This window comes from Tetrao urogallus, assembly GCF_951394365.1.
Source record: "Tetrao urogallus genome assembly, chromosome: 18".
In the NCBI taxonomy this organism is placed as follows: domain Eukaryota; kingdom Metazoa; phylum Chordata; class Aves; order Galliformes; family Phasianidae; genus Tetrao; species Tetrao urogallus.
The window spans coordinates 4,171,581-4,194,486 of NC_136831.1; positions in this window are offsets into that span (position 1 = coordinate 4,171,581).

A 22,906-nucleotide genomic window follows, 5' to 3' on the forward strand; every position below is an offset into this window, starting at 1 on the left:
GAATCTTACTGTCACCACTGTCACCGTGCTTTGTTCTGAGTTGTCACCTCCTGGCATGGTTCCTCCAGAGGAGCATCCCACAGCTACTGCGTAGCCCTATCTGGGCTATCCAGGAGGAAATGGTGATGGGAGAGCAGTGCTCTGGGGATTTAAGCACCTGCCTCAGAGCAGGGCTCGTGACTTTCCCTTGCTGCTTTTTCCCCTTTTTTTTTTTTCCTATTTTTTTCTTCCCTTTTTTATAGGGTGGGGTAACTTTGTTCTTTTCCAAACTCGGTGTCAGGCCCTGCCCTGCCCCGTGTGATGGTCTCGTGGTTTCCCTGCTGGTTCCTACACCCTTCCTCCAGCCTGGGAGGGACTCCTCTGTACCACCAGCACCGAGGGCAATACCATTACCACCGAGTTGTATTTCACAGTGATGATTTGCACTTCAGAAACAGTAATATAGCAGCCCTTGTACAAAGGAGACCGTGCAGGTGATCCAGCCTTGTGCTTCAAGATAGGAAGTTCTCCAAGAACACTTCTTAAACCTTTGTGGATTATGTATTTCTATTCTTTCACAGCTTGAGTCTATGGAGAAAGTGCAGGGACTCAATGAGATTGTCCAAAAGCTGAATTTACAGCACCGAGGCTGCTCAGGAGAGTCTGAAGACAGCACAGCCTGTGAAGTCGTGCCCAGTTTAACAAGCACTGGTAGAGCAACGCTGGAGGAAGGCAGCCAGGCTGTAGAGCTGGGGCTCGGAGAGAAGAGGACATTGCTGGGATGCCATTCTGCAGAGTCACAGAACAGAACATCTTTGCTCCACGATCTCTTATGTAAAGAGAACGACATTTTTCTTTTTTTTTTTTTTTTTCTCCTTCAGAAAGGCACGCGTCCTTCTGCTGAGGACAGGGCTGGTCCGTGCGTTCGCTCCCAGCCCTGCAGAGCCGGTCCCTTGCTGCCACCAAGTGTTGGACCAGCGTTTGGCAGGCTGGCTTCCCCAAAACGTCATGGAAGGGCAGTTTGCACGAACCTTGCTGTCTGTAAGAGACGCTAGGAGCAATGGCCTCGTGCTGCTCAGTGCCCACTCTCTGACCATGAATCCAAAAATATCAAGTAAGGATTCTATATTGCTCATTTTAAAGCAATCTGCTACTGGCTCACAGAATGCCATCATACTGCCAAGAATGCTTCCCACCCCATTCTCAGATCAGAACTTTACTCCAACTTTTGAACAGAACTCATTTGCAGTAGTGTAGAACAGGATTCGCGCTGTGGGCACACAGTATATTGCAATATAACTGCATTTATCTTTAAATGAAAACATGATGTGCCTTTTCTGTTGTAAGAGAAAGAATCAGAGATGGAAAACTTAACTCCACCCCAAAACATCCTGTGAATTTTGTTTATCTCCAGTGTGGCTTGCACAACATGTAGCATCACAGAACAGTTCAGGAGGAGGAGGAGGCCCAGGCAGGGCAAAAGAAGATGGCTTACATTCTCCACCTCTGAGCCAAACAGGTTTCTGAGGAGCATGGTGCAATGTTACTTCATGCAAAGTGTCATGTGTCTCTGCTTGAGTCACCTGTGTGAATAGATATGTGGCAGAGCAAGTCCTTGGAAAGCAGGGGTATTTCCTTTGCCTTCACTACATGTCACTTTCCACATGGCAGGAAACAGTAAGGAAGTATATTTCTAAAAGAGAACTGAGGGAGGCTGGAATAAATTCACTCTGTAACATACTGTGTAAAACGGTCAGTAGGGGAAGCATTAAATTCAAGTCAATGGCTTTTTTCCCCATCATTTTTAGCAGGTTGGACGCTGCAGAAACACTTGTAGGAATGGACCTGCTAAAGGACAGCACAGAGTGAGGGCTGTGCTTAACCCACGAGAGGGAGCTCCGTTTACATTAATGGGATCAGCTTAAAATGGTATTATTGGCATGGAAATCACTTCTCAGTCAGAAGGAACACAATGGGAAGTGATGCAGACTTATATTTCCGTGTGATGTATTCTTAAATTCTCAACGTGTCACTGGGCAGCTCTGGTGTCAGAATGGTCAGGAGGTTTTTCTATGGGAAGAGAGGTCATGGTGCAGTTCTAGCTCCAATGACTCAAAGTTATGTGTTGTTTCCAGGAGCAGATGAAATGTTGGTATCACGCTGTCCAGACAAACAGGGAGGAAAAAAAAAATCCTGGTGTAGACAAGGCCTTGTGTTACAAATCTTGAAGTTTGCTGTTTCTGTTTTATAACAAAAAATGGTTCATGCTATGGTTCTGAAAGGTTTTCTTATTTTCCTCGCCTGTATCAGGGGTATAACAAAAGATATCTTCTCATCAAAGTTATGTGACATAAAGAGAATCTGGAAAATCCCCTATGGCAGATCCTTGTTGTTATTACAAGAAGTTAGGATTCTTCATCTTTTTCAGCATCATTTGTACTGCTTCTTGGTGTTATCTAGTTCTTCAGAGGTGGAACTTACAAAAATAAAAATACTATGCATATATATTGTATGTCTTTCTTTTAATAAACAACCAACCAAATAAAATAATGCCCTCTGAACTATGGAATTTCATATTAAACTGAATCCCGAAGTGAGGAAGGAATGAACAGCAAATGTCAGAGGAACAGACACCACTTCCCAGAAATCCAGAAAACAGCTGGTGTTTAGTGGTCCAATTTTGGTCCATCTCTTCTTTTATCTTTTTTTTTCTATTTCAATCTCCCTGTCCTTCTTCTCAACCAAAACTAGAAGGATTTCTGAAACGGGACAAGGAGATTTCGCTCTGATGTTAACCTCCAATTCAGGCAAGTGGCTTCGGCACTTCAAGGTAATTTTTGGACAGTACATCCATGGAGAATTCTGATATCTGAAGGTCGTGGGGAATCTGAGGTGGTCTCTAAGTAAACCTAATGCACCACGAGGTGGGTAGGACAGGGAAGACCTTACAGAACTCTCATGGAGATAGAATGCCAGGGGAGCATCTCCTTCGCTGTGCTGGATACAGGTTTTGGAAGGACAACGTGCCTCTCTCCCACCCCCAAAAGACGTGGTGGCACACACGCACCCCGTCCCTCACCAGCCGTGCATGAAGACTCCCTGTTCATCCCTGTGCTCTCAGCCAGGGTGGTCGTCTGTGTGGAAAGCCTAAAGCAAACAAAAGCAAGCTGCAGCCAGATGTTGGGAGCTTTCAGGTTCACTTAGCGTTCCCGGGGTAGGCAGCACACGCATGCCTCTGCTCCCTGCTCGGATGGATAAGCCCAAGCATCCATCCCCTTTAAAACCTTTCCTTTTGCAATGGAAACCACTGCTTACCTTTCCAGAACCATCTGAGCAAATACGGACCGTGCAGAAAACGTCAGCAATTCCTGATCCATCAAAGCTGTGCTAAACAAACCCGGCCGAACAATTTACAACTTGACCTCACGTTGTGCCTGTAAATGGATTCTGTGAAAGGCCTTTTCTTGGGATGGTTATATTTTCATGGTGTATACACCAGGCTAAATTAGCCAATTCGTCAGCTCCCCAGAATCCCCTTGGCTTTGCTTTTTACTGGGGAGGGCGGATTTCAGAAGGGACTTGTTGCAAATCCCCAAAGCACTGCTTTACCTCATAGGCAGAAAGCAGTTTCCTCTTTATATGAGGCAAGAAACTCTGCTTTTTGGTGAAATAAGGATGAGATTTTCTTTATTTGAGCTTCTAGCGTGTCTTATTTTGGTGACAGTTCTTGAGAACGACCTCTTAGTGACTTGTGATTAGATGTAAAATTGACTTATCTACCAGTCTCATGTGGTGGATTTGTGCTGACTTCTCCAGAAAAAAAAAAATAAATAAAATTAAAATCCCCCTATTATTTGTGTGGAAGAAGTTGTAGTCTTGTCTTTTGCCAGGAGGGAAATCTGAACAAGGTGGAGCTGCGGTCCCATGGATTGATTACAGAAACTGAGGCAAGCCCACTATTCTCCTCTAAGAGTGATGGCCATGTTCTAGTTCTCAATAGTGGAATAATAGTGGAAATAAACATCATCACAAACATTAAATGCTTTCATCACTATCATCCCAGTCACGTGCATATTTAGCCACTGAAGTCATCCCTGAGACCACAAGGAGCCTCAGTGCATGTAAAATTTCCCTCATCAGAGATTTCAAAGCCTGCAGATCCTGATAAACAGCTGAGGACCTCCCCTAACGAATCAGCTCAAGGAAAAAACTACACCAGCTCTGAGAGAACAGCACAGCCAAACACATTGGGATGATTAAGGGATACCACTCTTGTTTCTAAATTCTTAACTTTCCCACTCAAAATTACATTTAAATCACAAAGGGGAAAGATGATGCTTCTTTTCCTGCAAAGGAATCATGAGCTCGGGTCTCCCAATAACTCATGCCCAGATTACATTAAAATAAAACCATTAATTTCAAAGGCTTTCCTGAAAGATGGTTTAAGCTTCTCACACTCCTGGCTAAACAGCTAATGAGAACGGGTATGGCAGATTTAAAGAAAGGATTAGGCAGCATGTTTCTTGTGAGGTCCTCAGAGCTGCATCATTTTATTTTGCTTCCAGATTTCTTGTTCATGAACTACAATCTGATGCCAGCAAGATGACAGGGAAACATAGACACAGGTATCATAGGCAGCTTTGTAGGCACTCAGGGAGATTAGAATAGTAAACTGAGAATTATATGATTTTTCACAAGAGGAAATGCTTAAAGCATAAGAAGTACATTATTGTGACGGGGTCTGAATGGCAGGTAGCAATGAGGGCACCGAGTTTGTGGTATACTTTTCTTACTAGTGCCTATTTTCAGCAGTATGTACTCTTCCTGTGTCCTCCTCAGCTTCGCCTCCCTTCCCCAGAAGAGGACCAAAGGTCCGAGGCAGAGCAAAGGGAAGAAGAGCACGTCTGGGGCGGGCGGATGTGAGCACCGGGCCCTGAGCTGCGATTCTCACGATCCCCAGGCTGAACTTTGTAAACAGACTTGGCGAGGATCCTTGCCTGGAGAAAATAGGCTTAGGGAAGGTATAAACAAATCAACAAACATCCTTCCCTCCCTCTGAGGGAGCTGCAGGACTGAGCTCCTGCAGGACGCGTGTATCAAACTGTCGGTGGCATCTTTTTAATGTGATGCTTGGAAAGATGAAAGGTTTGCATTTCTTTATTGCTGTTGTGCCTCTGAGTGAGGAGCAGAGCATGCACACAGCAGCTGCACAAAGGGGAGGTGTTCGCTGTCATAACCTCTGATTTAAAGACTTGGGATTAAGCTGCAGAGGTTGGGTGTGAATGAGAATGTGGTTCCATTGCAAACGGACTGTTTGTCTTTCATTTTAGAGACAAGTTCTAATTTTCTGAGGATAGTCCAGAAATGCCACGCATCCTAACCTTATCCCCAACTTTTCCCTACTGTCTTTACATGCAATTAAACATGAGGCAGGAAGGATAGCTGGGAACAGTCACCTGCAAGCTCATCTCCAACACATACAGAGCTCTTCTCTGTGATCTCCACAGTTGCTGAGAATCTTCTAGGAGGATTTTTACAGCTTGAACCTAAACCTTAGCCAACTCCAATAGAACACAGGTAGAGTACTGATATCACAGTCAGTGAGCATTGCTGGAGAACTTCAACTCCCTGGAGGTAGTGAAGAAAAGGGTAGATGTGACACTGGCATTTAGTGGGCATGGTGGTAATGAGTTGATGGCTGAACTTAGTGACCCTAGAGGACTTTTCCAACCTTAACGATCCTATGATTCGGTTATTCCAACCATGTCTCCAGATATTTTCACTCTGAGAAGGTAACTCACGTGGTCCTGGAGCAGCAGAGATAGCAAGGGAGGTCCCAGCATTCCCAGCACAAGCAGGTTGGGCCCACTGAGCAAGTCCTGCTGTAGGGCGTGTTGGGATGCTGCCTGGAAATGTGAACCGTGAAAAAGCTGTCCTTGGTGGCCAAGTCGTGTCCTGCATACAAACAGTGGCACTCAGGCCCTCTGTTTGGCACTGATTTGCATTACAGAGGAAACTGCATCATTCAGGGTGGAAACAAAAAGCAAATCAGCCCTTTTTAATAAGCTGGTGAACCACCAACGAGCTGCCCACCTTTTATTTACTGTAAGGCTGGAGCTCTATGTGGAGCACAATTGTGTATCTCTGCACAATTACAGCATTGCCTGTCCTCGCTGCAGACAAAGAAGGGAAGGCATTCACTTGCTCCTGCCTGAAAGCTGCCTTCAGCTATTCGTGAAACCATAGATACATCTGCTTGGACCGTCCAATCCCCGGTGCTTCCCCCGGAGGGGGAATATCCAGACATTGTCATTTCAGCACAAGAAGCTGGATGCATTTATTAATCAACCTTTTTGCTGAGTGGAAGTCTGGCTGGTCTCTCCTACCATAGTCTAAATCCGTCAGTCTGCTTCTATTACAAGACTTACACAAAAGAACATTTTCTTCCACTCTTTCTTACAGAAATGGGAAGACTTGAATGCTTTTCTTTTTCTCTTCCCTGGGTCTTCTTTTGACTGACTGGGATTTTTCACGGCTGTATCAGAAAGTTGGACATTCCCCTTTGTTTCGGAAGCATTCGTTGATGGATCACATTTTAATTGGCGTTGAGGTTTACAGAAAAAGGGAGCACCACAGGAAGTTATTAGAATAACAACACTACGCATCTGCACAGGAATTAAAACTGCAAATGTAGGGGGCATATTAATTGCTACCAAATGCTTTGTTTTTCTCCTCCTCAGAAAGCTCAGCTCAACAAAAGTCTTTTTGTGTGTGTGTGTGTGTGTGTGTGTGTGTGTATTTTTCCTGTCTTTCTGTTCCAGTAAAAATGTGATTAGATTTGTGGGATTTTAGCCTCGTGTATAAAATTTCTTATACTGCACAGTTCAGAGAGTTTGCAAAGGAGATAAACACATTTGTTCTGACAAGGAGGATACTGATGGCTGCAGACAGATACAGTTCATCCAACACTGTTGTTCCCACAGGGAGAGTCTGAGCGTGGTCTGTGCTAGTTTGTGCCAAAGATGGTCAAAATGTTTTGCCTGTGCTCTTTGATTTTTCCCCATGAAATCATTGATGCATTGTCACAAAGCCATAATTCAAGTTGCTGTTGAAATGAGAAGTAATATAGAGATTGTTAGGAGTGTAACTTGTTATTTCCTACATGACAAGTTTTGCTTTTAAAGGAGAGGTACGAAAAGCAGTGGGAAACAAAGCAAATATTGCCTATAGATATCCACAAACAATTTCAGCTGATTGGAACACTGTTTTTTCCTGTTCAAGAAAGGAAAATGCTGGAAAGATTTTACACAGATTTCCTTTTTTTCTTTTTATTTTTTTAAATTCATTCTAACACATCACAAATTGATCATACTTTGTAAAATCCCCCTCATTCTACTTTCTAACAGCAGTGCCCTGTCACCAATAACTGTAAAAGAACATCCCTAGAACAACAGATAGCTTTTCTAGCAACTATTCTAATAGAAAAGAACAAGCATTAAAGAAGTATTAGGTTTATGGGTAATGTCTAATATATATCAGAAGAGGCATTATGTGTTTGTCACACTAGTACAAACAAGCAAAAAATTCAAGGAAGAAAATAAAATCATTTAAAAAACCTAGTTAATGACATTACTTCTACATTTCCACTGCCACAACTATTAGAAGAACATGGCCAACAAATGGAAGTGCTCTTTACTTAAGGCTTGGTCTTTTGCCACCAACAAAAGTTTCCTTGAGAAAGCAAAGCTCTTGGGCACCCCCTTGGATTTGGTGATGCTTTACTAAAAAAAAAAACCTGTATAAAGGCAGATTGTACCAGTGCTTCTCTAGAAAAAGTAGTCTTGCTATCAAAGACAAAAAGAAAATGTAGCCTTCCTTTTGCTGATGCCAACTTGCCATGAAATCTGCCTGAAAATAGAAAAATCCTGAAAACAACCCACTTTGTAAAGGACACAGGTGGATTGCTTGGATATCTGCAGAAATTCTAGCTATTATCAGCTGAAAATCAGCAGTTTATTTAGCTCTTGGTGTGTATTTTGCGCGTCCAAATATTTGCTCAGTTTCACCCCTGAGAGATAATATCTGCACGTTCAATTATGATTTGAGATTGGAACTGGTCCGTGACACAAATCCCAACGGGTTGCAAAACGCCATACGAGAAAGCACATCCACACCATCAAAGCTTTATCATTTTGGTCTTCCTTGTAAGTATATTCATCTCCTAGGTTTCCTTCAGCCTCCAGACAACACATACCTCTTCCACCATCCATCAGCTTCAAATATCTTGTGACTGTCTGTATGGGGACTGCTGAGTCACGGCCTGAACCTCTGATTGATCACCTGAGGCGAGCCATGAGTCAGCCAGAGGAGCACAGGTGAAGGCAGACCTATTTAAGAGCTGGCTACCAGAGGGGAAGGATCTCTTCTGGAGATTACATCTCTTGGTGTTTTGTGGTGAGCTCAGCCAAAGGGTAAGCTCTTCCACCTATTCTCTTTTTGTGATCATTGTCTATTTTGCCTAACTCTCTTGATTATATTGTGATTATAACATCTTGATATCTATTGGTTATACACTGTCTCACATAGAAGATCATAAAAAAAAAAAAAAGTTTAAGAAAAGGAAGCAAATGTATTGGTTTATCTCAAGCTACAATTACATGGTTGTTTGAGGAAGCCCACAGAGCTCTCCTCTGCCTTTGGATTTATTCCCAGCTGGGCCTGGTTGAAAAATCTCAAGTGCACAGGTGGGATTTTAATGAAATAAACAGCGCCATGGGGATATCAAGTGCTTCTTGATACATTCAAGCACAACCTTCTCCATGTCCTTGTCTTCATCCTCCATCTTGTGCATCTGTGGCTTTGGCACTATGCCTAGAGAAAGGACACACAGCTGAAGCAAAGAGTCCAAGCCAAGAAAGCAAGCGAGAAAAATCTCTATCAGATGGAATGGAGGCCATGCAGAGTAAAAGAAAGCTCAGGCCTGGGACTCCTCAAACTTAGAAGGTATTGCAAAGGGTGTGCTCAGCTGGCACTGTGCTTCTGTCCACATTCACATGGCCAAAAAGACAACAGGTTTCCTAAGCAGTATGTTTGGCACCTTGCAGTTTGCTCAGTTTCCATGCATATTGGCTGAACTGCTAGCATGGCATTGCTAGGTCAGCTTTTTTTGCTTGAACAAATTCTTCAAGAAGGAATCCTGTAAGTGTATTTCCAGGCATTATCTCATAATGATTGTTTCCAAATCTCCAATGTTTTCCATGCTCAGAAATGTTTGCCTTTATGTGGGAGAATAAAAAGAAGTGACATTGGATGACAGCTGCAATGGGCTGTGTTTGCTGGACACTCTTTGTTTTGTTATGAATTGTTCTGGCTGGGGGGAAATAGGCAAGATGCTGACTCAGGCAGTCATCCCTCCCCACGGGCTCCCAAGGACTGTGAAATAACTTGGGATCAGACAGCTGGCTCAGGTTGGTTGGGGATTTTCAGATGGAAAGCTTACGGCTGGGAGATGCTGAATCATCAGAAATAGAAGCCATTCATTAAAATGGGTTGGTTTCACGAGTCTGGTGACACAAAAAAAGCTGTGTGGGCTGAAAGTACATGTGGTTAATGGAGATAGAGACTGGGAATTGAGAAGACTTAATGGGCATGAGAAGCCACGAGTCTGACCTGTCTGGGTCAGCCCAGCTGCACTGGATGTCAGGTTCATTCTGTTCCTTCATAAAGGACAGTGCTATGTGAAACTGCACAGCCAGAGCTCAGCAGCTAGGAAAAAGCACAGAGGAATTTTCTTCTGGGATTTTGAGTTGAATTCACTGTATCTTAAGGATCTGAGTACATAGATGGGGAAGCAGATTAATTCTGATCATAAACATTAAACCTTCTTGCTAAGAGCCGGTCATTCATGTCTCACTCTCAGCACAGTTTTTGGAATTTGTTGCAGGAAGACAGCTGAGACATTGCTGTGTGGAAAGTATTGAGATCTGGCAAAACCATTCTGTGAACCTCACTCTAATGTTCAAATGGTGATGATATACAGGTTGGATAAAGGCAGCCCATGTACAAAACTCAGAGACACCATAGAGCTGTTGGACAGCATTGGTTGGAAGGGACTGATTCTGTTCTGCCCCAAGGCTCATTCAGGTTGCTCTGGGTCATATCCAGTTGAATTATGATTATGTCTGAAGATGAAGATTCCACAGCTCCTCTTGGTAATGTTTTTCAATGTCTGGATACCTTTTTCTAGTATTTAATCAATCCTTCCCTCATCCTCTCCCATCAGTACACAGTAACTTTCCAGGAGACTTTCATCTCCTGTGAGAGCAGAAGAAAATTACATCAGCACCAGCACAGTGCAACACAAATGGCCACAGATGAGATGATCCCACCCAGAAAGGGAATGTTTATTCAATTCCCCTTCTTCAGACAGATAATAGTGTTGAATCTCTGCATTTAGTAGTTATGGTCATTCTGCAATCTGCCTTTTGCAGTGTTAAGGAGTTAGATTTAACAGTCCTTATGGGACCCTTCCAACTTGGGATATTCTGTGATTCTTATCAGTCATTTTAAACCAATAAAAATGTTTGTTTGTTTGTTTTCCCTGCACAAGATCTTTTAATGTAAAGTCTGTCCTGATTTTTATTTTGATTTTTTTGATTTTTTAATGCAAAGCATTATGATTTTATTGTGACCATAAATACCTGGTATTTTTCTTTGTAAGCATTTTCTGATATTTGGACTTCCACGTGAGAGTGGCTGGGCTGACGTGCAAGAACTACTCTCACACTGAATGAGGTCTGCAGCTCTCTTGCAATGTAACAAGGAGCTCTGCCTGTCTTAGTGGTGCAAGTGTACTCATTTGGAAGGATTTTATTCTCTGTTGTCTTTGTATAACTTCAGGAGGATCTGAAAGGCAACAAGTAACAAGCATAGTTACAATCTGTCTCATACCATAAGCAGTCTGTTGTTATCCAGTCCAGAGAAAGTCTGAGGTCGAAGTTTCAATGCAGATGATAATGTGCATGAGAGGCAGGGAGCCCAGCGCCATGGGCCCTATACAGGAGATCCTGGGGAGGAGTGGGGATGAAGGATCATTCAGATCCTCTCTATGAAGGTCATTAGGAACCAAGAATCATTAAGGTTGGAAAAGACCTCTGAGATCTCCAACCCATCCCAAAACACCCACTGACCACATCCCTCAGTGCCACATCTTCACATTTCTGGAACACCTCTGAGGATGGTGACTCCATCCTGGGCAGCTGTGCCGCTGCATCACCACTCATTCATAGAAGAGATTTTTGCTAGTATCCAACCTGAACATCCCCTGGTGCTACTTGAGGACATTCCCTCTCATCCTATCTCTGTTATCTGGGAACAGAGGCTGACCCTCACCTCACTCCTAACTCCTTTCATGGCACTGAAGAGAACCTCCTCTTCTCCAGACTGAACCATCTCAGTTCCTTCAGCTGCTCCCCACAATACTTGCGCTCCAGACCCTTCACAAGCCCATGTGCCACCTCAGCTCTTGCCCTACTGAGTCATACTGCAGGGGATGCCAAGCTCATTAGTATACTTAGAGCCAGAGGATAATCAGAAAGGAAAACAAAAAAGGGAATGTGAACATTTGGAGCACTTTGTCATGCAGTGGGCCCTGTGCCAGGGCATCCCCCCAGCGCTGCAGTGCACATGGCTCCCGTGCCCCTCTCCCAGCCCTCAGCACCCACCCTTGCTTCAGGATGACAAAGCCATCCTAGGGAAAAACTAACACCACTCCAGAAAAACAAAACAAAACAAAAGCCCCCCTTCCAACAATAGTCTGTCAGGCATGATTTACTGTGCTAGCATACACTGGGCAAGCTTCACTGAACAATCTCAATCCTCCGGGTTCCCACACTGGTTTGCTTTCCTGCAACTCAACAGGACACAAAGACACAAGTAGATGGGCAGTAAATAAAACTGATGTCTTTTGTGTCATTGTGTGGGGGCCTTTCTCTGGGGGAGGCAGAATAAATGAAGTGTGAAATGTGATATGAAATCAATTTCTTCTCTTGGGGGGCTGGGTAGGGAGAGGGTAGGTGGACTTTGTTGTGGCTGCAGGCATGCCCAGCAATGAGTTTTTCACCAGTTTGTTTAGCATGTTGAAGAAAATCACACATCTCTTCTGCACTTGCCCAAATTCCCACTTTTTTCCTTGTAGGATAGGATTGATATCTACATCTATGAGCAATCTGTGTTCCCCTTAATCTGTCTTAGTATACTGGAGATGTTTCTGGATGTATACTGGATGGTTCTTCCACAGGAGCATGGGTGCCCAAGGCTGGATGTATATCTGGGTGTAAGGGGTGGCCTCCTCTTTCCTGCACTGCAGCCATTGGAGCTTCTTGCACATCTTTCTGCCCTTGGCACTGCCATATCCCCTTCTCCCCTCCAAATGATCCCCACTGGAATAAGGAAAGGTTTGTGGTGGAGAAAAAAAATGTACCACATCACAACACGTGTCCTCACTTCTCATAAATGTATGCAGCTCTGTGGGCATCAGCAGAGGCTGAGAACTTGTCTGCACTGTGGCCTCCAAGTGTGCTGGTTTCCTTTTTGTTCTGAGGACACTTTCAAACTGATGCAAAGTGTGGGATTTCTGCAGTTACACAAGAAATGATAAAGAAGAGGAATTCAAACATGATATTTCAGATATACTAGGGAAAAGAAAATGTAATGTATCTATACTGTGTGTGTAGATGAGGTATTCCAGAAATAAGCTACCAAACAATATCATAAAATGACATCATACACGAATGCTTCCCTAGCACTGTCTCACAACATCCCCCTTCTCCAGACATGGTGCAATAATTGTATTCAAGCTGTTGAGAGTTGTAAGGTCAAGTTGCTACCCCAAGACACTCCTATTTTCTTCTGTAAGTGCATTTTCTGTTCCTTTTCCATCCCAAGTTCTCCTTAGGCAAGGCTGCATTTTGCATCACTTTGCTATGCTCTGCAGCCTCAGCCTTGCTCAGTTCCATCCTTCCCATTCACCTGGCTCTCACCATCCCACGTTTCATCTCCACGTATTTGTTGCTAAGCTCTGTGTTGCTGCACAGTCCACAGCAGGGACTGATCATCTCCAGAAAGAACTGCAACCATTACCTTCCCAACAGAGCTTCACGACGCTCAGAGGAGTTTGGAGGCAGGAATTTGAAAGCTGCATTCACACCCACACTGTTTTGTGGCACTCCGGAGATAGAAAGCAGCATTAAAGCTAATGGAACGTGTTGACTGACAGTTGCTTTTTGTTGCAGAAGAAGCAGAGCACCAGGGCTGTCCCCTCTGCAAGCCTTGAGGCGAATCACAAAGTGCAATAGAGGAGAAAACCAAAACAGAGGAGTTTTTCTGCTGCTGTATTTGTTCCCCTGTTCAGCATCACACTGGATGGCTTGAGGAAGATGCTACAGCTGCTGAATGTTAATTGTCACACCTCATCACCTGCTTAGGATGCTCTGATTTGAAAACTGTAACAGGAAGCATAAACATTCTGCCAGAAATCTTCACATCAAATTTAGAAAAGCCACTTTTTTTTTTTTTTTCTTTTTTCTTTTATCATTGCAGGGCTTTGATCTACCCCTGTACAATTACCATTTAGCTGACACACTACCACCATGCATTTATGCTCTTCCTAGCACCCGCAGCTGCAGCAGGGAGTGCAGTGGCTGCAGCTCTCCCAGGAGCGATCCGATCTGGGTGCTGGGCTGTGTCTGCAAACCCCCTCCACCCGATAAGGGCTGTTCTTCCCGTGCTCAGCACACTGTTTGCTCCTTCACCACATGGAACGGATTAAGCCGGGCCCTGCGACATTGTTAAATAAAATACATAAAAAAAAGAAAATACAATTATTGCTAAAGTGAAAACATTCTGCATGGGATTATTAAAAGAGCAAGATGTTTCGCATTTTAAGGATGTTCTTCAGGTTGTTTTTTTTTTTCCCATTCTTCATGCACCAAAACCCTGCAAGCATAGGGTTAAACTTTTCCATCTGATCCCACAGAGCGTTCACACTGCAGGATGATGCCATCCCCAATGGGATGGGGCAGAACCAGGTGATGCCTGTCTTCCTTCCACCACCACATATCATGCCCACGTGGAGAGAAATGCTACTGCAGAAGCTTTCCCTATTGTACCAAAAGTTGTCTGATGGTCTTTTCTCACCAGATCCCATCTACACTGGGTCATACACAATGCACAGCGGATTCTTGCTCGCTGAATTTATGCCTCAGTCCAAATGGCCAGCAGCCATTGCCAGTCTTAGTAATTGTAGCAAAGGGTATTCTTCCTAAAACAGTTTGCAAGAGTTTTCAAGGTCTGAAACTGTTTACTAATTGCAGGGGTATATGCAGGAAGGTGGAGGGAGAAAATGGATAGCATGAGATGTGGACTAAGAATTGCTGTAGAAAATACAGCCAGATTTAAAATAGTGCAGGGAATTCGTTAATGATTCCCCTGCTCAAAGAGTTGGGTTAATGAGTTTATTTGAGCATGTGCTTAATGGCTTTTCTGAGTCTGGCTGCGGGAATGCAATGCCTCGCAGATACTTTCAGGTGTCTGATGATAATAAATCACTTTAGAAATGGCCTTAGGAAGGGAGTTTCAAATTAAGCTGCATCCATTAATGTTTGAGGTCTCTCCTGAGCATCACTCGATCTCCTTAATGTTCCTCAACCTAAATCATCTCATTAACGATGTATGAAAAATCTATTCAGCTCCTTGAAACCGTTCTCTTCCATTTGGTTTTTAATGGCTGGGGAGAATCCGGGCAATTGGTGACTGATGACAGAACTTCTCCCCAGAAATCCAGGCTGCTTTCTAGCAACATCCAGCTGCTGGAAGGCAGAACCTCCAGGAGGGAGCTGCAGGGATGCTCAGCACAACACATCTGCACCACAGAACTTCTGCAGTGCACGCAGCTGGAGAGGGCAGGAACGGAGCCAGTGGCCACCAAACGAAATAATTGGAGGGTACACTTATTAGACAGCAATTGCTAAACACAAAAGCAATAAATAGAAAGTCCCCACTTCAAATAGGCTTCCCTCCAGCCACATGGAAAATTCCATCTGTGTTAATTTAAAAAGGTCGGTCGAGCCCTATCATAGAAAATTGCAGAAATTAGTGCGGACTCCCTCACAGACTGCTGTAGTTAAGGTGTTTTGCCAGCAGGAGAGTGGGAATGTTTGCTGATGGCTTACCAAAAAAGTCCTGAAGCGTTGTAAACATCTTTAAAATAGAACACAAAGTTCAACCGATTTTTATAAGGTGAGCCCCGCACCTTCCAAAGAGCAATGCCTCTTTAACAGAGCACTGAAGGGATCACCGGGTTGCTTTTTCCTATCTTGGCATCCTGAGAATTCACAGGCATGCCTATGTGTATGTATCTATCTACATAAATATATATATTTTTTTAATTTTGACATTTCCTGATCTAAGGAAAAAAGTGAGTCTGTGGTATGCCCGCTATGCTGTGTTTTTATTATGCAGGAATATTTCTTGGGTGGAAAATTTTTCAGAAAGCTAAATATTAGGGAAAGCATGATGGGATGTATTTGCAAAGATAATAACCGGCATTTTGAAACTGCTGACCAATACTTTGCGTTTTAAATATGTTCTGCAGATTCATGAAGAAGAGGGAAACCAGTGAAAATAAATGGAGCTACATTTGATGACAGATTTTTGCTGCTTCTTGACAGCACTGGCTTCCTAAACTCCTGTCTGACAAAACTGAAATTTGAATGCAGTTTTCCCTCTTCATTGAATGATTTTCCCCATTAGATCATAAAATCCTCTCTCAATTCCACCATTAAATGTGATGATCATTGTGCCTCATTACTGCACTGGCTTCAACCTTCTAGTAAGAGATGATGAAATGGTAAATAGAAAAACAGATTGGATTTAAACCTGAACTCTGAGACTGCCACCTCACGTAATTTTATCAAATCACTTTAATCTAACAGTACCTCAGAATCCCCAGTGTGAATTTAGGAAGAAGAGCATTTTCTTACATCACGTGAGGCGTTGAAGAGTTTTGCAAAGAGGCCTCTATGATGTATTTTAGGGATTTCCTATGCGAAAGCTTAAACACCTAAAATCCTGTCAGAACCCCTCAAAATGTTCCAGTCCAATAAAGTTCAAATGGGGAATAACACATTTGTTAAAACAGGCAAAATTTTATATTAAGAGGATGACATGGCCAGGAGACCATACATACCTCAGAAGAAAATGAAGACAAGATTACCCAGCCAGTGTAAACCGTATTGGCGTGGTCAGTGTTTTTAAGATTTTAGAGACACTTGGAATGAAAGAGGGAAAAAAAACACAGCCAAGTCTCAGGCATCACAGAGTCTGTGTACACTCCAGTAGGAAACTTGGGTTATGAGCAAATATTTTACTACAAATCAAATGCCTTCCAGGGATAAGCAGCTAGGAAGGTGGGAAGAAATTAATATCAGGAGCTTTAGAGCTTCCCAGAACTACTCTCTAACTCCTTGATTGAAGGAATTAACTTCTATTTTATTAACTTTTTAATGCCCTTCTCCAGCCCAGGGTGCTCCTTCCATGGTGCTTCCCTCTCCCCCAGAAAGGCTGCCCTGGGGATGTTGCTCTTCGTGGGCTTTAAGTAGCAGCTGGCTGTGATTAAGTGGATTGGGAGGATCAGTGCTTGATTAACTTTCTGCTGCTATTGGTTTGCCCAGGTTCCTGAAAGAGAATTAATCTTCTGGTTCGGCAGAATGTTGGGCCTTAATGGATACCAGACATCTCCAGCCCACCCAGCATACAGCATGCCAGAGCCCTTGTTTTAACACATTTGGGCTCATAGCTCCTATCCTACCACGGGTGAAAGTCCTGTTGGTACTGATGGGATTTTTTTCTGTTCTGTTTTTGGCCTTGTTATTTGTATGCTTTCCATCACTCGTCTGCCTAAATCTGCATCTTGGTTCCTGTTATCCAGCTATTTTGTTTTCCTTCAGCTTGCAGGTAGATGGTTTAATTTCTTAACCAGAAGCGATCTCTATTTGAAGCCAATTGAAGCAGAGCTTGTCTATAACTGTTGTGCTATACAAAAATATTCTTTTATTAGTTACACTCGATATATATGCTTTCCTGAACAGGAGCCTCATTGCAGAGCCATTTGGCTTAGTTCTTGGCCAGGCCTTTGGAAAGTGAAGGGAAGGGTCTCCAGCAGGGACAGCGATGTAGAGGACCATGGCTTTGCTTAGCCAGCAGGACAGGAAACTCGCAGATCCTTTGCAAAAAGTTGAGCTCGCTGGCCAAAAGCAAAGTATAAATGCCCCCACGTGGACAAGACTTGGACAGATGTTATAATATTCTTTTCCTTTTTGAAACTGAGCAGCAAGAAGGTGTGGAGAAACAGAAGTGAACAAAAAAATAAATTAAAATCCTTATGTTAACAGACATTGTAAAGTGAGGAAGAAGAACTCCGATAATATTAACATTTCATTTTTCAGATAAACCCTACAACAATCTTAACAAATCAGTGTAAGGACCAAAAGCTGAACAGAAGTAGCAGATTTCCCAAGGATGTTGTAATCTGAAATTTCTATTTAATTTAAACTGTAGAGTAAAAATAGTAATAACTGAGAAAAAAAATAATCACAAGAGTAAGAATGGAAGCTTGGCTGCACTTTGAACATTCTGAATAAAGCTGAAATGAAGTTCACAGGCATCTCCTAATTACATCACAATGTTTTATTCCACTTAGTTTTCATGAAAGACTCCTGATTTCTTTTTATTATTCTCAGTGGAAGTATAACATTGCTTAACAAGAAGAAAGGAAGGAAAAAAACCGAATCTCTTGATCTCTCTCACTCTGTGTTTGCTGGGATAGATCAATTGTGAGGTCTAAACTGGGTATGGAAATTCACTGCTTGCAGTATGGTTAAAAAGAAAGACCATGGATGATTTAACAATTTACATAACCTGAGAGATTCAGCTGCAAATTGAATGAATGGACTCCTTTGTTCCTCTAAACTGAAATCAAGAGCGAAGGAGAGGACAAAACAAAAGTTTCTTATATAATTGTCTCTGTGACTGGCATGATAGGAAGTTTTATGTCTGTTGGTGGAATTAAGAGTGGGACACATTAGAAAACACAAAGCGCTGTCGGGGCAGTGAAGGGATTGTACACACTGACTGATGGAGAGTGACAGACCCAGCCCTTCTGCAGCAGCCCGTGCTACGCGCTGTGTTATTGTCTGCGTTGGATCTGGCATCAGAGAGACCGCAGCTCTGGAACTCCTGAACTCAAACATTGAGGGACCTGAGAGTTTGAAACCAAGGCTTGGTTTTAGGAGTGCTTGTTCTCTTTTGGTTGTTTTTATTTGGCAGTATGAGAGGCTCAACCACATTAACACCGTGCTCCCTCTGGCCTTGATACGAACAAATCTATGAATTGTGTAGAAATTGTGGCCTTTCTTACCTGGGCATGTACTCTGAGTGCAAGTTCCTAGAACAAAAGCCAGGCAAGCCCTTAGCTTGTTACAAACCACAGTCACCTTCTGGCCTCCAAATATTTACCATCCTGGGATGTCAGAGAGGCAGCTGCCTCTGCTTTACCTGCCGCCTGGATCAATAGTCTTTAATTTTTAAGGCCTGTTAATCCAGCACGTTTTCACCAGCCTGAAGTCACATTCAAATAAACAGCTGGAAATGAATGTGGGGAGGGAAAGGCCACGCTCACCAGAGTTCAAACCTCTGGCAAACATCTTGCTGCAGCTCTGTATGCAAGAGCAACCGGTGGCATATGGTGCGTATCTCCTCTCCAAAGCTAGTTCAAGAGGAAAAAACAAACTTCGCCTTCTGGAATGTAACCAGCAGATGAAAACAAATTAAGCTCTTGTTTTTGTTGTTGTTGTTGCTGTATATTTAAACCTAAAGTCTGTTTTAATGTCCTACTTTACAGCTTTCTATGATAAATTCCTTGATTTGCCACCTTTCTCCGAGTAGAATCAGTCCAAGTCAATAACCACTTCATCCATCACAGTGAGGCATGTTGCAGACACATTTCCATGTCTGGACCCCCTTTCTCTGCTTTCTGCCCCACTCAGTGCAACAAACACTTCGCAAAACCATTTTGCTTTCCAGACGGGACATTCCTAGCATTATCAAATGATTGCTTCTAAAATGTGTCAGAATATTTTTGGGGGAAGAGGAGATGTTTTTTTTCTTGCTTTGTGTGCTTTATGTTTTAGAGAACGGACATCAATTATTGAAAGAAAAAAACTTAGTAAAAAAATACGGGTTAATATGTGCCTCCAGATATGCCAGGTAGACTCCCTTTGTTTCAGAGCAGATTTTCATAGCAGCCTCCATCAATATTATCTTCATCCTCTTCTATGTGCTTATATTTTAAAGTATGAATGAATACTCCAAAGTGACAGTGTCGTCTATGCAACAGATCTCTGCACAATGGCTTCTTTGATTTAAAGAAAAAAAAAAAAAAAAAGGGGTTTCTACATAGTATAAATGGTTTCTCTGTGATAACATTTGCAGTCCATCAGATCAACAAGTTGTCGTTGAGTGTTCCCTCTTCTACTTCAGAAGGGAGATGAATAGACAATAAATCTGGCAGTAGGGAGAGAACACATTTCTCTGTAACATGCCTGGGCAGGCTGGCATCAGCAGGAATGGCTCTAGCTATGTGGGATTAACATTATAAACTGTTTTCCTTCCTAAACTCTGAAATGCAGAATGCTTTATTATGCAGAGACAGCTCAGTTAGGCTTCTTGGCTATTAACAAAACTGTAATATTTAGTTCAGCTTGACTGCCATCTTACTTCTGGCACATCTACCAGGTCCATCCCATGCAGTCTAATTTACGTCTCAGTTTGGACGTTGCCTTTATGTAGCATTTGCTGCCACATCTGTTGGAATCAACCCACTGTAGAGTCAAAGACAGGATTTAGCCACATGCAGAAAACATGATGGAAGCATAGCCCAGGCCTTGAAATGAGATCCTTCAGATCATCACCCTTCTCAGCAAGATGAAGCAATGGATGTGCTGGAAGGTTTCTTAATACTGTCATGTCAGAAATGTGCTGGATGCACTGCAGTGCTGAAGGAGAAGGGAGGAGTGGTCTTTAAAAATGGTTATTAAAAAGCAAAATAAAATCAAGAATTTCTAAAAACCAAGCAAACAGAAAGGTTTGATCTTACCACAGAGATTTTATCTGTTCTGCTACAAAAAAAAGAAAACAAGTAAGGAATGAGGGAAAAGACACCTTTTCTTCTCTTATAAAGGCCAGGAAAAAGCTCAGATTTCAGTTCCTGGAAAATAAACTAAGTCTTGCATTTGTGATACAACGTGGGTAAATCACCTGTGTAAGAATCAAACATGCTGTTTTCACCTTTCATCCCTTTCATCACTTTTTTAGCCCAGCTTATGAGGAAATTACTATAGAGTGTGCATCTGCATGCAGGTGAATCCATTTGCCCACAGGTTGTTTTGTTTTGTTTTGTTTTTACATATTCTGCATGTTTTGGCAGTCTCAGAGATGCGACATTACGAAGGCTCTGTGAAAATGAACCGATATCAGAGATGCCCAAATGCATGGCACCACTCAGATGGCAGGGAGAGCTCAACCCCACGATTAGGCTCCAGACACTTCACAGATGTAATTCTAAAATTGGTAGAAGCAGAACTTCATGTTTCCTATCTATTAGAAACATTACCAGTCTTGAATTCCATAATGTTTTTTTAATTAAATAAAGGCTATCAGTAGCATGTGAACATAGACATGCCTGTGAATACTGGTCCAGTTAACCTATTATTCTTATAAATACAACATAGCAGTGGTGGCTTTTGAGCCACAGTCTGATCCTCAAAGTCATCAAGTATTTTGAGGTCCTCTCTTAGGGTACATTTTTTTCTCATAAAAAATAATAAATGTCAATATCTGAACCACATTTAGGTATTTTATTTGATCTTTGGCCTGCCAACTAAAGCAATTATTTGTGTCTTTATATGAAGGCACTTCACCATTTTAAAATAAATATTTAAATACGATTTCACAGGAAAAAATATTCATGTGGTTAGATGAGATATGCTGGAAAAATTAAGGCTGGTCCTCAAAGGCCAGTCATGCTGTTACATTTTCCTGTTCTTAATTTGGTTAATCCATCTTCAAACTAAAAAATTCAGATCAGAGGAAGAAAGAATATGTTTTTAAAAGAGCTTTCATACAGCAGATTCTTAATTAAGTTTCATTTAGCAAGTTATCATAAAAATTAAGTATGAAATAACTACTCTGTATAATTCATCAGTTTTCTTGTAGATGATGTTATAAAAAACCTGTGTGTCTTCTGGGTGTGGAACTCAAAATAACAACAACAAAAGGAATAAGAAATGAATTAATAAGAGCAGGTGAATTTTTGTTTTATAGGGAATATTAATGCCTGTTTCTTAAGTGACTGCTGGGGGAGAAGAAGGCTGATAAGCATTTGTGCTCCACAAAGTGCTGATGGGACGAGCTCACTCCTGCAGTCCAACTTTCCCAATGAAATTGGGAAATTCCCTTCTGCATCAGGAAAACCAAACTCTGATGGCTGCCCTGATCGCCTTTATCTCCATGGAGGAGAAAAATCTTGCTTGGAGTCAGATGTGGTTCTTTCAAACAAGCCGAGGATCAACTTTCAGAGCTGCGCTGCAGGGCTGTGAAAGGATCACCCATATCTCTGCTTGCTATGAAAAAACAATACACATGACTGGATTTCCAAACGATATCCCTCTGCTCTACCTTATAATACTGTTCTCCCTCTCCCACTGAATTGCACTTCCGTTATTTTACCACCCAGTTTATTTGATCATCGGGGAAGATAAATGGCTTACGCTGATATATTAAACAAAGGGAAAATTAAAGTACTGGGAAGAGTAAACAATACAGTAAAGCACAATTTCCTTTCTGCTACAGGAGCAAAATGTCTCTCTTTTTTTTGTTTTGTTTTTTTTTTTTCAATCTATCAGCCCACATGTTCCAATTCTATCCATAAGCACACGTGATGTTCTCACCAAAGTCGGGGGGATTTCTGCGTGCTTGGGTGAATTTTGAGTTGAATGCAAGCAAAGAAGAGCTCTCTAAATGAGACTGATCAAAAAATAAAATATATCAAGCTTGGCATGTAGAGACATTAAATTCCATTGCTTTTCTTCCTAGCTCTTGTTCCTAGCTCTTTTAGATGAAGATAAGATTAAAAATTTTACTTCTGGTTGAACTTTGGGCTGTTCTAATAGAAGATGGCAGAGTTTTGGCTGGATGAGAGCCCAGCCTGATAGGAGCCCCTAAAGCTGTTGGCTTGTCCCTCCCAACAGCACATCCCAGCAAGTAATGGGCTGCCTGCCCTGTGCACAAGGATATGTGCCACTGGGAGCCTCCTGCATCTGCTCACATTCTGGTGGGAAGTCAAGGCCAACACAGGGGAGATCAGGTGCATGCAATGAACCTGAGCGACTGGAAAGGTTGCAGCCAACCCTTCCCAAGCCTCATTTAAGGATTGGCAGTAGAGGTGAGATATCTTGCTGGATATCCCTATCTGCCTGATGTTTTCCAAAAGTGAACAGCTTTTGTCTTTCATTTCTGCAGCTGTATTTGGCTGCTGTATTTGGGTTTGTTCTCATTTGCTGTAGCCAAAGACTTTGCCACCCTGCGATTATCACTGTACTTTCCATCACATTATAGTGTTACTCCTTCCTGCAATGGGATGAGGTAGTGATTTATTATTACTGGATTATTTCTGAGGTAGATTTTTCAGGAAGGCATAGGAGCTATGTGGAATGTTTGGGGCAATGGGAACGTGAAGGGTAGGAGAAAAGCAGTGGGATTGCTCTCCTCTGAGGAGTAGGAGCATTTACATTGAGAACAGAGGTTTCGTTAG